Here is an 18,635-nt window from a genome sequence, read left to right as displayed (position 1 = left end):
CCGGCCCGACTACGGGCGGAGCGCGGGTCAATCGGCGGCGGGAGCCTCGTCCGGCAGCGCACGCAGAACCGACCCGCACTCCCTGCCCGGCCGGCCCGGCCCCTCGCGCCGGAAGTGACGATCCAGGGCGTGGGAGGCGGGGCTCCGCCTAGGAGCGCGCATGAGCGACGCCTCCCCGCGGCGTTGGTGTTCAGTCCCCACCTGGCTGCCGGAGCTCCGAGCTGCGGACCTGGAGTGGCTGGGAGGAGGTGGGGCACCAGCCGCTTGTCAAACCCGGCTTATAGATGGGGAAACTGAGGCTCAGAGAAGGAAGGAAAGAAGCTGCCATTTTCCAAGAACATGCTAACATGTACCTGTTGTTTAACATCCATGATCTCATTAACTCCTCATATTTATGCAATTCCCCTATTTCAGGAAAGGGAAACTGGCAATCAAGGCAGTAAAGGGCTTCAAACCCGGACCTCAGGATTAGCATTCTAGACTTCCCCCCACTATGGCTGCTATCAGGACTACCTGCTCCAAAAGGGGAGACTCCAAACCAGGGGACATCTGTCTGTCATTAACTGAGTGACCTGGAGCAAGTCCCCATTCCTTCTTGGGCTTCCGTTTCCTTACCTGAAACCTGATTCTTGCTCTGGAGCCTGATTCAATAATTACTTTTTTCTTGCTTTGGGGTTCATTACGTTCCCTCCAGACAAAGGCTTTACTAACTCCCACCCCAGTCCATTAAGATCCGCCCGCAAGTATTTTGTGCAACTGCAACTTTGAGGCAAATCTCCTAGGTCCCTCTGAGGCAGAGTAGACACTAAGCCATTTCTAGAGAGAAATTCTGGTGGTCCAGGAGAACTCTGAGCCCAAAGAAACGACCTTAAACAGTCTTTTCGTTTTCCTACCCCAGGGGCAAGAGGAGTCCCAAGAAGATTGGAAGTGACCCATTATGGCCACAAGAACGTGGCAGCTTCTGCCAGATTGAGGGGCAGGGGGCAGCAGTATGGAGGGGACCTGGGAATCATGAGTTTTGACTCCTGCTCTCAGTTTCATCACTTCTAAGATTGACAGACAAAATATATAACATTCACTACAGTTTGAATTTCAGATAAACATTTAAGCATGTTCCTTTCCAAACACACACACACATACACACAGATAAGTGTGTCTTATGCAACATTTGGGACACATTTATACTTTAAAAATTGTTGTTTATAGGAAATTCAAATATGACTACTGGGCATCCTGGATTTTGTTTTGTTTGCTAAATCTATGTATTATTTTCCTGTTACTGTTACAAGGAATTACTACAAACTTCATGGACTGAAACAACACAGATCTATTCTCTTGCAGTTCTCTAGGTCAAAAGTCTAAAATCAAGGTGTTGGCAAGGCTGCATTCTTTTGGGGATTTCGAGGAAGCATCAGTTCCTTTCCTTTTACAGTTTGTAGAGGCCACCTGCATTCCTTAGCTTATGGCCCCTTCTTCAAATCACCTCAACCTCTGGCTTCTGTTGTCACATCTACTACTGACTGATCCTCCTGCTTCCCTCTTCTTATAAGGACTCTTGGGATTACATTGGGCTCAGCCAGATAATCCAGAATAATCTTACCATCTCAAGATCCTTACATTAATCACATCTGTGAAATCTTTTAAAACGTAAGGTAAGGCCAGGTGCAGTGGCTCACGCCTGGAATCCCAGCACTTTGGGAGGCTGAAGCAGGTGGATCACTTGAGATCAGGACTATGACGAGACCACCCCAGCCAACATGGTGAAACCCTGTCTCTACTAAAAATACAAAAATTAGTTGGGCGTGGTGGCACACACCTGTAATCCGAGGCCCCCACTTCCGGCTGTCACACCCAACTACACGGGAACCTGAGGCAGGAGAATCACTTGAACCCAGGAGGCAGAGGTTGCAGTGAGCCGAGATCATGCCACTGCCCTCCAGCCTGGGCGACAGAGCGAGACTCTGTCTCAAAAAGAAAACCCCCCAAAACAGCCGGACGTGGTGGCTCATGCCTATAATCTCAGCACTTTGAGAAGCCAAGGCAGGTGGATCACCTGAGTTCAGGAGTTCGAGACCAGCCTGGCCAACCTGGTGAAACCCCGTCTCTGCTAAAAATACAAAAATTAGCCAGGCCTGTAATCCCAGCCACCTGGGAGGCTGCCTGGGCCCAAGCCATTCTCCTGCGCCCTGCCAAATGGCAGCTCTTGTGGCAAAGGGTGAGGGATGACCCTGTCCTAACCAGGCTGTCCTAGGTGTTGGAATAAATTCACCCCTCTCCTCAACCCAAACCTAGGACCTACTACTGGTACCTGGAGCCCAGATGGCAATCCTAGATGTTGCCAGCAGGAGAAGAACTTGGTCTCAAGGGCAGGGCAGGGAGAGGATTCAGAGATGCCCCAGAAATCCCTGCCTCTTCCCTCAACTGAGGGCCATTATTTCTTGTTCCTCTTGGTATTACATTTTAGAGAACCAGATTATATCAGGATTAGAACATCTCTGATAAACAATGACAACAAAAAGAGTTTCTGCTTTTTGAATTATATATACCAGGCACTGTGCTTGTATGATCTTAATTTCACCTTACAATGACCCTGTGAACAGCAAGCTAGGATTGTCCCATTTACAGAAGAGGAAACTAAAATCCAGAAAGAGGCCAGGCTTGGTGGCTCACACCTGTAATCCCAGCAATTTGGGAGGCCAAAGTGGTGGATCACTTGAGGTCAGGAGTTTGAGACCAGCCTGGCCAACATGGTGAAATCCCGTGTCTACTAAAAATACAAACATTAACTAGGCATGGTGGCAGGCGCCTGTAATCCCAGCTACTCTGGAGGCTGAGGCAGGAGAATCACTTGAACCCGGGAGGTGGAGGTTGCAGTCAGTCAAGATTGTGCCATTGCACTCCAGGCCAGGCAACAGAGCGAGACTCCATCTCAAAAAAAATAATAAAATAAAATAATGTAAAATATTCAGAAAGAGAAAGTCTCCTAAGGGCTCAAGATATGAAAGAGAGAGCTAGGTATCAATTCAAGCCTGTATGACACCATGGTCCCAAATTTTACTTTGTCCTAAAGGTCATGTAGCCCTGTCTCTGTTTCTACAGGTTGGGAAAAAGGATCAGAGAAGGACAAAAAATTGCCCAAAGTCACATGATGGCTAAGTGTTTGAGCTGGTATTTGATGTCTGTCTTCTCTGCCTTGGACACTCAGAATTTATGGAGTCTGAACAACCTCTTGAAAAGACTCATTTCCTTATGTATAAAATGGGGATATGGCCCTTGTTTAGAGGGGATCCTTGGGAGGATGTCATAGAACGGCATGTGCAGGTTGAGCACGGTGGCTCACATCTGTAACCCCAGCACTGTGGGAGGCTGAGGCGGGTGGATCACTTGAGGCTGGGAGTTTGAGACCAGCCTGGCCAACAGGGTGAAACCCTGTCTCTACTAAAAACACAAAAAAACTAGCTGGGTGTGGTGGCACATGCCTGTAATCCCAGCTACTCAGGAGGCTGAGACAGGAGAATCGCTTGTACCAGGGGGGCAGAGGTTGCAGTAAGCCGAGATCATACCACTGCACTCCAGCCTGGGCAACAGAGTGAGACTCTGTCTCAAAAAAAAAAAGAATGGTATGTGCAGAGTTCTGGCACATTGTATCATGAAATGTCTGTTTATCGGTGATGATCACCCACTCTCAAGCAGAAAGATCACCAGGGGGCAGCTTGCCCTGTGTCTTGGTTTGGAAGGTTTCAAACATCTTGCTCTCCTTGTTTCATCCAGCCTCTGAAGAAAAAAACTTGACATTGCATTGCATACATGCTGGAGGAGGCTAGACATGCCTGAGCTGTCTCTGTTCAGGGCCTGTGATTCTGGGCTCAGAAAATCTCCTAGGACCAGCCTTAGTATTGATTCTAAGGTAAGGCTTATTTAGTTTTATTTATTTTCTTTTTATTTTTTTTTTGAGACGGAGTCCCACTCTGTCACCCGGGCTGGAGTGCAGTGGCACAATCTCGACTCACTGCAACCTGTACCCCCTGGGTTCCAGCTATTCTCCTGCCTCAGCTTCCCTAGTAGCTGGGGCTACAGGTGTGTACCACTACGCCCGGCTAATTTTTGTATTTTTAGTAGAGACGGGTTTCACCATGTTGGCCAGGCTAGTCTCAAACTCCTGACCTCAGATGATCTGCCTGCCTCAGCCTCCCAAAGTGCTGGGATTACAGGAGTGAGCCACCATGCCCTGCCTGGTAAGGCTTATTTAGGATGGCACCACAGTATAGGGCATAATTTCTCAACATTAGCACTATTGACATTTGGAGCTGGAAAAGTCTTTGTTTCGGGGGCATGGGAGAGATGTTGTCCTGTAGGATGTTTAATGTCATTCCTAGGCTTTACCCACTAGATGACAGTAGCACTCCACATTCACAGTGATAAAAACCAAAGGTATCTCCAGACATTGCCAAATACCAGCTGGGAGACAAAGCTGCTCTGAATTAAGAACTAGTGTGGGAGAAAGAATGTTAGGTTCTGGTCAGACAGACCTGAGTCTAAAGCCTGTGTCACTTACCAGCTGTGTAACAATGGAACAGTTATCTGTCTCTCCAACCCTTGGTTTCATCAACCATAAAATCCTATACTAACTGCTACCAGTCATTGAATGCTTTCATTGGTACAGTGATAAGCTCTTTGCATGGATAGTTTCATTTGATTGTCAATAACAGAATCATGGGACCAGGCACAGTGGCTCACGCCTGTAATCCCAGCACTTTGGGAGGCTGAGGCAGGAGGATGACTTGAGGCCAGGATTTCGAGACCAGCCTGGCCAACATGGTGAAACACCATCTCTCCTAAAAATACAAAAATTAGCTGGGTGTGGTGGTGGGTGCCTGTAATCCCAGCTACTCGGGAGGCTGAAGCAGGAGAATCATTTGAACCCGGCAGGTGGAGGTTGCAGTGAGCCGAGATCGTGCCATTGCACTCTAGCCTAAACAACAGAGCAAGACTCCACCTCAAAAAACAAACAAAAAAGCCCCCCACCAAACCCCCCAGAATCCTGTAAAGACACTGACCAGTGGAAATGGGGAGGAAGATGAGGAGGGAGTGGTCCATATCAGGCATCTTCTCTGTACCTTGCATGAAAGCAGGTGACCTCACATGCATCTCTGCGCTGTCACTGGCTGTGTGATCTTGGGCAGATCACATTTCCCCTGGGGCTCAGTTTCCTCATTTGTGAAAATAATACCAGCTGGGGAATTCTGGAAAGATGGAGGCAATAATGCCTAGCATAGATTTGAATCTCCCCAAATCCCCAAATAAAAATAGAAAAAAATTCATAAACACATTTACAACAAAACTAAGTGACAAGGCATCTTCATGAACTCCAAAAAATGAGTGGGGACAAATCACCAACAGCTACAAGGCCTGCATGCCATTGGCATCTCTGTGCAGTACAAACAGAAGGGAAGCAGCAAGGTGTCTGACGGGCCTGAGACATGGAGAGTGCTAAAATTGCAACATGTATTCACGTGTTGTTGGGAAAACAGCAGCTGAAACTGGAAAGCGTTTGCCAACTCCAGTAGTGGGCGAGTGTAAGGTGTTTGCCACACAACCTAAGGTTTAAAGGAGTTTTTAACCCCTGTGAATTACTGAGTCATTTTAACCAGTAATTATAGCATCTTTCCATTTTATCAGCCCCTGTATCCTTGAAAATGAAAGATTCCAAGTGTGGAAGAAAGGAACTACAGATGTAATACAGAATAGATTCCATAAACATCCTACAAAACTCTATTTACATTGGATATATCAATGTGAACTCCAGACTATTTTTAAAGGAAATGTATATGCATGTATTCATATATATAATACCTAGTTCTAGCTACTAAAAAGACTTAAACCATGATCAATCTTGTAGCAATGAGCATATCTTGCACCCAGATAATAGTTTTGATTAATAAAAATAAAAAGACTTCTTGAAGAAATTACTCATTCCAGATCTGTAGCAGGAAATATACAAAATAAGCCTGGAATATCCTGTCACGCCAATTAACAAGGAAGCTATCGAAGGCTACCAGGGTCACACCAAAAGGACTTACAAGCAAGCCTGTGGATGAAACAATCTTAGCTGCAACAAAGACAATACTTGCAGTTGATTGAAACTTATCAAATATGTTTAGCTGGGAGTGGCGGCTCACGCCTGTAATGCCAGCACTTTGGGAGGCTGAGGCGGGCGGATCACCTGAGGTCCGGAGTTCGAGACCAGCCTGACCAACATGGAGAAACTCTGTCTCTACTAAAATACAAAAATTAGCCAGGTATGATGGTGGGTGCCTGTAATCCCAGCTACTGGGGAGGCTGAGACAGGAGAATCTGTTGAACACGGTAGACGGTGGTTGCAGTGAGCCAAGATCATGCCACTGCCTGGGCGGCTGAGCGAGACTCCATCTCAACAAAAAATAAATAAATAAAAATAAAAAGTGGACTCAACTAAACAATAACATCTAGGAATGCACACTCAGATGATTAAGTCATGAAGAAATGCAAGGAAGTAATTAATAGTCGGATTAGTGATTATTTTGGGGGAATGGGCTGTGATTGGTATGGAGTACCTGGTGAGGTGGGGAGGGGAACCCTGAGGTGGCTGAAAAAATTCTGTTTTTTGACCGGGGTGGTGGTTACAGGGTGTTTGCCTTGATATAACTCACTAAGCTACAATTTTTTTTTTTTTTTGAGATAGTGTCTCACTTTGTTGCCTGGGGTGGAGTACAGTAGTGTGATCTCAGCTCACTGTGGCCTCAGACCTCCCTAGACTCAAGTAATCCTCCTGCTTCAGCCTCCTGAGTAACTGGGGCTACAGGTACGTGCCACCATGCCTGGCTAATTTATGTATTTTTCATAGAGATGGCATTTCAGGTTTTGCCATGTTCCCCAGGTTGGTCTCAAACTCCTGAGCTCAAGCGATCTACTCACCTCGGCTTCTCAAAGTGGTGGGATTACAGGTGTAAGCCACTGCACCTGGCTGCTACAAATTTAATTTGTGCGGTTTTCTGCAACTGTTTTGCTCTATAATATAAAGGTTTTAAAAAATGAGGACAGCAGTACTTACTTCACACTATGTGTGTGTGCATATATGTGTTTACATGTACATATACATGTATCTAAATGTATGGTTTCTGTTAGCACCAGTTATATAGGTAGATGCTCACTAAATATGACTTCCATGTGAATTTTGTTCAAAACACTGACCCGTGTGATTTCAGCACCATTACCGACATTATTAACTTGTGTGGCTAATTAAAAATAGTTCATGCTTCCCAACTGGGGCAGAGACTGGAAAAATAAAACAAAATAAAAAATCGTTAATGGTTATTAGGTGATACTATGTGCCAGGCACTGTTTCCAGTGCAACTAATCTAATTGAATCCTTATAACTGTATTATGATTATTCCCATTTTACAGAGAAGAAAACTGAGGCTTAGAGAGATTCCCTGTGGCCACACAGGAGGTGGTAGGGCAGGCTGTTTTGTTTTGTATTGTTTTGTTTTGAGGCAGCGTCTCACTCTGTGGCCCAGGCTGGAGTGCAGTGGCACAATCTTGGCTCACTGCAACCTCTGCCTCCTGGGTTCAGGCTATTCTCCTGCCTCAGTCTCCCGAGTAGCTGGGATTACAGGGACATGCCACCACGCCCAGCTAATTTTATTTGCCTTTTTAGTAGAGATGGGGTTTCGCCATATTGGCCAGGTTTGTCTCGAATTCCTGGCCTCAAGTGAGCCACCCGCCTTGGCCTCCCAAAGTGCTAGGATTACAGGCATGAGCCACCGCACCTGGCCAGTAGCCTGGTTTGGAACCCAGGCAGTCTGGCTTTCAGCTCTGCCCTCTCATCCACTGTAGCATATGTACCATACTGTTTTTTACTTGGTGTCTAGTGCCCCTGTTTGCAATAATAACTCCCCCTTATGGAGTGCCTGCTAATATGTGTGCCATTCTTTGACATTCACTACCCGAATCTCACATCAACCCTGGAAGGTGAAGGTACTTGTTAGTCTGCATTTGGTGGCTAGGAAAACTAGAACTCAGAGAGCTGAAAAACTTGCTCAAAGTAACAGAGTAAGTAAATGGCAGTAGGTGATGGAGGAGGAGTTTGAATTGGGGACGGGGAGGGTTCATACTCTGACCCTCGGGATTCTAAAGAACAAAGTGTCCTATACTCTTAAACAGATGCTCATCTGATGGGTCTGACCCAGTTTGAGGTCATGCGTTGCCCAACCAGTGGTCCGGAGCCTGGCTTGGCTTGAGAAGTGTCCAGACGCAGGCTGGGGGAAGTCAGAGGCTTGGCAAACACCAGACATGTTTGACCCCAATTAGAGGGTCGTGCAAAGCTTGTGACCCCTGGGCCTGGGGTTCCCTAAGGAGCGAGAGACTCCTGTTTCTCCATGTGCCAGCCTTGTGCTCACAAGCTGCAGAATCAGGTCCTAGAACGAAGCTGGCCACCTCTCGGGACAGGGTAAAGAGATGCCCATGGGTTGGCTGTGCAGATTTCCCAGAAGTGGGAAGAACCTGGCTGTGTTTTGTGGTCACACATTGATTTCCTAACCTGAGTCAGCATGGCTGCCTGGAGGTACAGTATGTCCTCTCTGTTCCCAGGGGCCTTGGATCCCAGCCTGGCTGAAGCATTTCCAAAACAGGGCCTGGAATAGTGAGGGAAACGGAAGGGGTGGAGATCCCAAATCCCCTCCGTCAGTACCAGCCACCCACCGTTGTATTAATAACGCCCAGCATGGACTGAGTTCTTACCAGGGGCCAGGTCCCGTGCTAAGCATGTCATATGTATTCACTTAACTAACCTTACAGAGATGCAATGGAGTAGAGGCTCTTCCATTTAACAAACGAGTAAACAGACTCAGAGAAGCCACATCACTTTTAAATGGTCCCACGGAGATGGAATTTGCAGGTCTGTGATTGTGGAATTCTGGAGTGTTAGCTCCGCAAATTCACTACTTCACTCAGCCCTCACCACAAACCCCCACCCAGTAAGGTGCTGCCACCCGCAGTAAGGATATGAAAAAACTGAGGCTGGGGGTGGTGGACATGACTTGTAAGATGTTTCTAGAAAGCTCTGCTGTGACAACCAGTAACTTTTTTAAAAGCCCAGTCCAACTCTCTGGGCTCGGACCTAGTTCGTGGTGACATGGCCAAACCTACCAAGAAAGTTGGGATCATCAGTAAATACGGGACCCGCTATGGGGCCTCCCTCTGGAAAATGGTGAAGAAAGTTGAAATCAGCCAGCACGCCAAGTACACTTGCTCTTTCTGTGGCAAAACCAAGATGAAGAGATGAGCTGCGGGGATCTGGCACTGTGGTCCCTGCATGAAGACAGTGGCTGGCGGTGCCTGGACATACAATACCACCTCCGCTATCATGGTAAAGTCCGCCATCAGAAGCCTGAAGGAGTTGAAAGACCAGTGGACGCTCCTCTACTCTTTGAGACATCACTGGCCTGTAATAAATGGGTTAATTTACGTAACAAGAACAACAAAAAAGAGCCCAGTCCAAACCCACAGCTGCTAAAATTTGGCCATGGCTACCCAAAACCCCCACATTTACTATTACCCCTATACCCACCACATTCTCCTAGGATGGGAAGAGGAAGCAAAGAGTTCTTTGGTGACCATCTCCCTGGAAGGGTGGAATGGGGTCATGGGGGCTCTTCCATGAGAGGGGCCACTATATGTAGAGATTAATGTGTGGCCATTATGAGGGGGCCCGGTGGTCTCATGTGGGCGTGGACATCTAGAGGCTGAGAGAAACGGGCTGCCTGGCTGAATCAGTGAAGGAGCCACAGTGTGGGCGTGCTAAGGTAAGCCACATTCCCAGGACTTTCAGAGCACAGGCTGCTGGCTGGAGTGTTTCCCATGGGCCAGTGTTGGCAGAGAGCACCTACAAGGGGTCCTCTTGGGTCCTGTCCCCTAGAGCCTCCTGGAGGGGCAGAGGTGTGGCAGCAGCAAGAAGCTTGAGTTGGATGTTGGGTTCCTAAGGGCTGACGAAGGACTTGCAAGGGACCCCTATGAGGAGAGGTGCATACCCCAAGGTCACGAGTGAGAGGGCCCCTGTGACAGTGGCCGTCTCCATGGAGCCCACGACAGAAAGGGGCAGCTTGAAGCCAGCCAGGATGGTGGCAGCTCAAGGGAGACCCTTCCTCTCCCCTTGCCATCTCCAACACCCCCCACTGTACCCCACGGGTGGGTGAGGGAAGGAGAGATAGAGAAGGAGCCACCCACACCGCCTCCCTGCAGCAGGCCTGAGGGTGAGGGGAGAAGGTTTAAACCCAAATCAAATTGGGAATTTTGGTTAGAAGCTTGACTGGACATTCTCATTTCTAAATTGAGGTTGTGTTTGTGACCTAAAGTGACCATAGAATTGCCTGTTTCCTCAGAACAAGCAGAAGAATAATGGGGAGATTTCACCCAGTGGTAGGGAAAATGTTTCTCCACCAAATACATCTTAGAAAGGACACTGGGAGATACAAATTAAGGTATGCTTTGATTATGTCACAGGCTGGGTTTGTTCAACATGCTGGTCTCAGTGAGAAGGAGGATTCTCCAAAACAAGTCTAGGAAGTGAATGTTCCAGAATGTTCTAGAACTTAATTCATTAGGCAGGCAAGAAGTGTGCCTCTGGGAACCTCTTGAGCCCTTCATGGGCTAGCACACCAACACCATCCCCCCAGATGCTTCAGTTGTTGGCTTCTAATGGCTTACTATTTCCATTTCTACGGAGAACTGCCATCTCAGGAATCACCTCACCCTGGAGTTTATTCCCCTCACCCACAGGGTGGTTGGCAGCCAACAGCTGACTCGTACAGAGGTACACAAAGCCAGCCTTTTTGCTAGACTTTACCTGAGACCACATCTTTTCTTGTTTCCCTCCCTGTTTTGCTTCCCTTCATCCCTTACAGGTTCTTTCCTTTATAAATCACACAGTACCTAATCTTTGTTTGCTTCAGGCTCTGTGTCTGAGGAGCTGAAAATGATTCTGGGCATCAGGAGGTGCTTTTGTGACTGGCTCTTTCACTAGGTCTGAGCTAGGTAATCCATTAGCGAAACTTCTAGATCCTAAATCAAACTACATAGATTCAAATCACAGCACCATTACTTCACTGCTCTGTGACCTTGGCCAATGACTAGTTACTACATCCCAGTTTTCTCATCTGTCATACAGAAGGCAAACACTGACCCACCTCACAGGGCTTTGCAAGGATTCAACATACAAAACCACCTAGGATAGTGCCTGGCACAATCGATGGTGCTATTGTTATTCCTCCAGGCTAACAGCACTAAGTGCAGAGGAAGTGGCTTTTTGCCATCTAGTTGAGGATGCTGTATCCTGGGGTAAGTGGCCAGATCATAGGATGGCTGTGGTTCAATTGTAATAAAATAATCACCCTTGGCCAGGCTGGTGGCTCACACCTGTAATCCAGCACTTTGGGAGGCCTAAGCAGGTGGATCACCTGACGTCAGAAGTTCGAGACCAGCCTGGCTAACATGGTGAAACCTTGTCTCCACTAAAAATACAAAAATTAGCCAGACATGGTGGTGCGTGCCTGTAATCCCAGCTACTCGGGAGGCTGAGGCAGGAGAATCACTTGAACCCGGGAGGCGGAGGTTGCAGTGAGCTGAGATTGCAACACTGCACGAGACTCCATCTCAAAAACAACAACAACAACAACAAAAACCCACCGCTTATGGAACCCCTACTATGTCCCAGTCCCTGTTCTATGTGCTGCATATGTGCTTATGTGCTAGTTCACGCTGTCTTCACTACCTTTCAAAACTGATGTAATTATCTCCTTTTTTTTTTTGAGATGGAGTCTCGCTCTGTTGCCAGGCTGGAGTACAGTGGCACGATCTTGACTCACTGCAACCTCCGCCTCCCGGGTTCATGCGATTCTCCTGCCTCAGCCTCCCGAGTAGCTGGGACTACAGGTGCACGCCACCATGCCCAGCTAATTTTTGTATTTTCAGTAGAGATGGGGTTTCACCATGTTGGCCAGGATGGTCTCGATCTCTTGACCTCATGATCTGACTGCCTCGGCCTCCTAAAGTGCTGGGATTACAGGCATGAGCCACCGCACCCGGCCAATTGTCTCCATTTTACACATGAAAACACTGAGGTCCAGACAGTCTAAGAAACCATCTATTAGATCCACAGGTTAAAAAAAATGAGTGCATCTAAAATGACTATAATTAAAAAGGCCAGACTGGGAAGTAGTTTGCAGTTTCTTAAAAAGTTAAACACACACTTATGTGACCAGCAATTGTATTCCTGCGTAATGAAAGCATTTGTCCTCTCAAAGACATGTACATGAGTGTTCATAGCAGTTTTATTTGTAATAGGCAAAAACTGGGGAAAACAATAACATGCCCAGGGGCATGGGTGAAGAAACTGTGGCTTCTGTATCTTTCTTTGTTGTTTGTTTGAGACAAAGTGGAGTGCAGTGGTGCGATCATGGCTCACTGCAGCTCGACCTCAGGGCTCAAGCGATTCTCCCACCTCAACCTCCTGAGTAGCTGAGACTACAGACAGGCACATGCCACCATGCCTGGCTAATTTTTTGGTGTTTAGTAGAGACACGGTTTCGCTATGTGGCCCAGGCTGGACTCAAACTCCTGGGCTCAAGTGATCTGCTCGTCTCAGCCTTCCAAAGTGTTGGGATTACAGGTGTGAACCACCGTGCTTCACCTGTGAGATCTATTAGGTTGGTGCAAAAGTAATTGCGGTTTTTGCCGTTAAAAGTAATGGCAAAATGGCCGGGCATGGTGGTTCGTGCCTGAATGAGAGAAGTCAGACAGAAAGAGTACATATTTGCGGGGCGCAGCGGCTCACGCCTGTAATCCTAGCACTTTGGGAGGCTGAGGTGGGCGGATCACCTGAAGCCAGGAGTTCGAGACTACTAAAAATACAAAAAAAAAAAAAAAAAAATTAGCCAGGTATGGTAGTGCACGCCTGTGATCCCAGCTACTAGGGAGGCTGAGGCAGGAGAATTGCTTGAACCCCCGGGGGGCAGAGGTTTCAGTGAGCCGAGATTTCACCACTGCACTCCAGCCTGGGCAACAGAGAGAGGCTCTGTCTCAAAAAAAAAAAAAAAAAAAAAAAAAAAAAAAAAATTAAGACAGAGTACATATAGCATGATTTCATTTCTATAAAATCCCAGAAAATGTAAAGCCATCTATAGTGAAAGAAAGCAACCTATATTGGTGATGGTTACCTGGGAATGGGGTGGTGGGATGAATGGGGGATGACTTATAAACGAGCATGAAGCTTTTGGAAGCAATGGAAACACTTGGCATCTTGATTGTGGTGATGGTTCCTTGGGTATGTACGTATGTTGAAACTCATCAGATTATTCAATTTAAGTATGCTTAGTTTATTGAACATCATTATATCTCAACAATGCTGTTTATTTTTTATTTTTATTTTTGAGACTGAGTCTCACTTTGTCACCCAGGCACGTTCTTGGCTCACTGCAACCTCCACCTTCTGGGTTCAAATGATTCTCCTGCCTCAGCCTCCCGAGTAGCTGGGATTACAGGTGTGCATCACCACACCCAGCTAATTTTTGTATTTTTAGTAGAGATGGGGTTTCACCATGTTGGCCAGTCTGGTCTCGAACTCGTGGCCTCAGGTGACCCGCCTGCCTTGGCCTCCCAAAATGTTGGAATTATAGACGTGAACCACTGTGTCTGGCGATAATGCTGATTTTTTTTAAACTAGAGTGGCACAGTGAAGATTTGAACCCACGTATGTCTCACTGGACATATGCCCAGGAACTGGTAAGTTATAAAAAGACCTCCTTTATTGGCTGGAGACATACAATTAGTCCAAACGGTGTCACCTCCAGGAAGCCTTACTGTCACTTCCATGGAGGATAGTGACCTGGGCCCACACCACCCTCCTGCCTGTCTTCAGCCTTTGCCAGTGGATCCTTTTCCCACTTCGAAGACTCCCCTTACATCCTCCTCCATGTTGTCCTCCAAATGTGCTGGCTGAGAGCCCAGCGCCTGAATCAGAGGGACCTGGGTTTGAATCCCACCTCTGCCATTGAACACCAGCTGTCTGACCTTGACTGTGTTCCTTTGCTTCTCTGAGCTTCAGATTCCCCATCTGCATAATAATAGAAGCTACCTTGGGATTGCCTCAAGGATCAAATGCGAGAGAGTTCACCTTAAACAATGAGTGGAGGGCCTGGTGTGTAATAAAGCACTCAATAAATGTTAACTATTATTGATCTTCACCTGGGCAGTGGCTGCTGACTGTTTAAGTTTCTCAGCCTTTGAATCAGGTACTTCCGACCCAGCTCTATTTATTGACATGGAAAGATGCCCAAAGCGTACTGCTGAAGGGAAAAAAGCAGGCTACAAAAGAATATATGCCTCACAGGCCATTTTAAAGATCAAAGCTAACAATGGGCATCTAGCTCCTAGTAGGGTACCTGGGACACAGGAAGCTGTCACTGAAAGCTCGCTGTGACTATTAGTAATATGAAAGCATTTTTGTAGTCCGTATGATGCCACATTCAAATATTATGTGAGTTCCTGTGAAACGAGATGATATTTGCAATGTGCTTGCATCAAAGGGAGGTAGAGCTGCGTGTTCCCTTCTGCCTTCCTTCTGACACATTTCAGGGAGTGATCATGGGCAGGGCTTGAGTTGGCCTTGGGACCCATTGATTTGATGTGAATTTTGCTACTTTTTTTGTTTTTTAAGAGACAGAGTCTCACAGTTTGGACTGCAGTGGCTATTCACAGGCGTGATCCCACCACTGATCAGGGCATGAGATTTGACCTGCTCTGTTTCCACCCTGGGCCAGTTCACCTCTCCTTAGGCAACCTGGTGTTTCTTTGCTCCCAGGAGGTCATGTTTTGGTCCTTTTTAATGTGGCACTGGAGTGAAAGAAAAGAAAAGCATTGTCCTTTGGCATTGAGACTACAAACTTGGGTTTAGGGTGCTCTTTGTAATAACTGAGGTACTATAACAAATTAAACACTCGAGGACGCTCCAGTCTATCAGCAATAGAGAGAAATACAAAAAGCCATGATAATAACGATGCTGTATGAATGCTGCTGTTACATTTAACAATGCTGTTTACATTTAACATTGAGTTCTTAATATGAGAGCCTAAAATGTAGCAAGAGAGTCACAAACTTTATCACATTTTAACCTTGCAAACATCCCATCAGAGAATATTATCAAAGATTTTATAATAGGGCATATCGCTCTGTGGGATTTAAAAAATTTGTGTATTATATATATATGTATATACATATATATATATATAAATATATATATATATATATAATTTTTTTTGAGACAGGGTCTTACTCTGTTGCCCAGGCTGGAGTGCAGTGGCACAATTGCGGCTCACAGTAGCCGAGATCTCCTGGGCTCAAGCAATCCTCCTGCCTCAGCCTTCCAAGAAGCTGGGACTACGTGTATGCACAACCATACCTGGCTGATTTTTTAATTTTTCTGTAGAGACAGGGTCTTGCCATGTTGCCCAAGCTGGCCTTTGACCTCCCAAAGTACTGGGATTACAGACATGAGCCACTGCAACTGGCCTAAAAATATTTTTTTATGGAGTTGTAATTCACAAGTGTTGTAAAAGGTGAAAACATTAAGTGTACAGCTTGGTGAATTGTTACATGTGTATACACACAGGTAACCTCCATCCAGATCAAGATGTAAAGCTTTTCTAATATCCTTTCTACTCACTCCTACTCCCACCCAAGGAAATCATGCTCCTGATTCTATTACCATTTATTCGTTTTGCTTATTTCTGAACTTCACATAAATGGAATCATACATATGCAAACTTTAGGGTTGCCATAAAAATTCAGGATGTCTTTTATTTTTTTGAGATGGAGTCTTGCCCTTTCACCCAGGCTGGAGTGCAATGACATGATCTCAGCTCACTGCAATCTCCGCCTCCCAGGTTCAAGTGATTCTCCTGTCTCAGCCTCCCAAGTAGCTGGGATTACAGGCACGTGCCACCATGCCTGGCTAATTTTTTGTTGTTGTTGTTGTTGTTTTTGTATCTTTAGTAGAGACAGGGTTTCACCATGTTGGCCAGGCTGGTCTCAAACTCCTGACCTCATGATCCTCCCGTCTTGGCCTCCCAAAGTGCTGGGATTACAGGCATAAGCCAGCACACCTGGCCTCAATGTGCTCTTCTTAATCACTGTATAGTATTCTTTTTCTTTTTCTTTTTTTTAGAGATGGGGGTCTTGGTATATTGCCCAAGCTGGTCTCAAACTCCTGAGCTCAAGTAATTCACCTGCTTCAGCCTTCCAAAGTGTTGGAATTACAGGCATGAGCCACGGTTCCCAGCCCATGAGCCACTCAATTGCTGTATAGTATTCTATTGTACAAATGTACCACCATGTACTTATTCCTTCTACTGTCGGTGGCCAAGGGTGGGTTATCTTAGAAAAGCAGTGTAGAGTGATGGTAAGTGAATGCACTGTGGTATCAGAGGCCTGGGGGATTTGTCTCTTAGCTCCACCTCTTACTTGTGACCTTAGCCAAGTTACTTAATCTCCTATGCCTCAGCTAACTCCACATATTAATATGGACTAATAATAGTACCTCAAATGCTGTTGTATGGTTTAAAGGAGATATTCCATATAAACCACTTCAAATTAGTCCCAGCACAGAGTTAACTCAGTACATGTTATCTGTGTCCTACCCATGAAACCTAGGAGAAGACTGAAGTTCAGAGGCTTGAAGATACTTGCTCAAAGTCACACACCCAGTATGTAACAGATCCCTTTGTCATGGATATTGACTAAATTAGAGTCATTCATTCATTCAGCATTTTTTTTTTGCACATCTATTGTGTGCCAAGCACTCTTTCAGGACCTGAAACAGCCAGAAAGTTTCTACCGATATGAAACGTACGTTCTTTTTATTTTTTTGAGATAGGGTCTCACTCTGTTGCCCAGGCTGCAGTGCAGTGGCGCAATCTGGGCTCACTGCAAACTCTACCTCCCAAGGCTCAAGCGATCCTCCCACCTCAGCCTCCCAATTAGTTGGGACTACAGCTGCACATTGCAACACCTTAGGGAGGTCTCACTAAGTTGCCCAGGCTGGTCTCAAACTCCTGGGCTCCAGTGATCCTCCTGCCTTGACCTCCCAAAGTGCTGGGATTACAGGTGTGAGCCACTGTCTCCAGCCTAAATCAAATTCTTACTTATAGAAAGAAGCTTATAGACATGGCAAGGTGCCTGGAATATCTTGTTTAGTGTGTATATGTGTGTGTGTATATATATATGTATATATGTGTGTATACACACACACGTATATATACACATATATGTGTGTATATATACACGTGTATATACACATATATGTGTGTATATATACACGTGTATATACACATATATGTGTGTGTATATACACATATATGTGTGTATATATACACGTGTATATACACATATATGTGTGTATATATACACGTGTATATACACATATTATGTGTGTATATATACACGTGTATATACACATGTGTATATATACATATATGTGTGTATATATACACGTGTATATATACACATATATGTGTGTATATATACACGTGTATATACACATATGTGTATATATATATATAAATCAGGTCCTAAGACCATAAGCAGGTGTGGTATGTCTGCATGGAGCCCCGTCTGGGGATACACTGAACAACCCTTTAAATAGCATTTATTCTGTGTTGGGTGCTGTGCTAAGCACTCCACAAATGGTTAGCTTGTTTCATGCTCCTAACATTTAATACCCTGTGTGTGACAGGTGCTGCCATTATACAGTTTTGCAGGTAAAGAAATAGGCAGAGGAGAGGCTACACTCTAGCATGGTTAGGTTGCAAGCCAGCACGTGGCCCTGGGCACTTTGGTCTGAGTCTGTGCTCTTGCCCACTTAGCTCTGCTACCTCTGCTAAGAGCATTTTTCTCTGGGTAGTAAAATTTCCACATTTTGAACTTTCTTATTTGTACTTCTCTTTATTGGTTGAGCTTTTGTGATAAGTAGGTTCCGTTTTCATTTAAAAAATTACTGGAGTTCTAATATGGATTTTTGATGTCTTTAAGAATTAACTATGAACGCCTGCAGGGAAGGCTAGAATCCTAAGAGGGAGTCATTTTGCCAAAGGGACAAACCACTCCGGTCTCTTTTTGTGGCAATGAGACTACTGTCCTTGGTGTTGAGGACCCAGGGGCCAGCCCTGACTTCCTCCCACCCACTGTGATCCTGGGCAAGTCCCTGGTGTCCCTGTCACTACCTTCCAACAGCGAGGCACCTGGCATGGAGTGGCCCTCAATAAATATCCATTGGATAGAGGAAGAATGAACCACTGTCTCCTCTGGGCCTTGCTCCACCTCCACCACCACCAAAATCTGCTCTCTGCCTATCCTTGGGGCCTTGAGAATTAACGAATGAATGAAGTCACTGTAAAGTGCTCATTATTTACAGGTTTTTATATTTATTTATTTTGAGACAGAGTCTCACTCTGTGGCCCAGGCTGGAGTGCAATGGCACGATCTTGGTTCACTGCAACCTCCGCCTCCCGGGTTCAAGTGATTCTCCTGCCTCAGCCTCCTGAGTAGTG

General features: G+C 46.0%; 1 protein-coding gene, 1 long non-coding RNA gene and 1 pseudogene across 5 annotated transcripts in view; 2 read left to right on the top strand and 1 right to left on the bottom strand.

The window, feature by feature from the left end:
• Window positions 1-18,635, bottom strand: part of TTPAL (alpha tocopherol transfer protein like) — a 46,899-nt gene that overhangs the window by 18,965 nt on the left and 9,299 nt on the right. Inside the window, exon 1 of one of the 4 annotated variants that reach the window (XM_004062200.5) lies at window positions 2-124. The exons of 1 other annotated variant lie outside the window; for it this stretch is intronic. The gene's annotated coding sequence lies outside the window, so the exon portion shown is untranslated. Of the gene's footprint in view, window position 1; window positions 125-18,635 lie in introns of those variants that run through there. 2 more of the 4 variants (XM_055373042.2, XM_031004963.3) reach the window with 2 other exon arrangements.
• On the top strand, window positions 9,169-10,084 carry LOC101136143 (large ribosomal subunit protein eL43-like; annotated as a pseudogene).
• Window positions 10,670-14,276, top strand: LOC101154462 (uncharacterized). The gene is made up of 2 exons (XR_002003858.3): window positions 10,670-10,849; window positions 13,757-14,276. It is a non-coding gene; the product is annotated as an uncharacterized lncRNA (long non-coding RNA).

This window comes from Gorilla gorilla, chromosome 21, assembly GCF_029281585.2.
Source record: "Gorilla gorilla gorilla isolate KB3781 chromosome 21, NHGRI_mGorGor1-v2.1_pri, whole genome shotgun sequence".
NCBI lineage: Eukaryota > Metazoa > Chordata > Mammalia > Primates > Hominidae > Gorilla > Gorilla gorilla.
The sequence above is the reverse complement of the archived record's forward strand: the minus strand, read 5'-3'. Positions and strand labels throughout refer to the sequence as shown.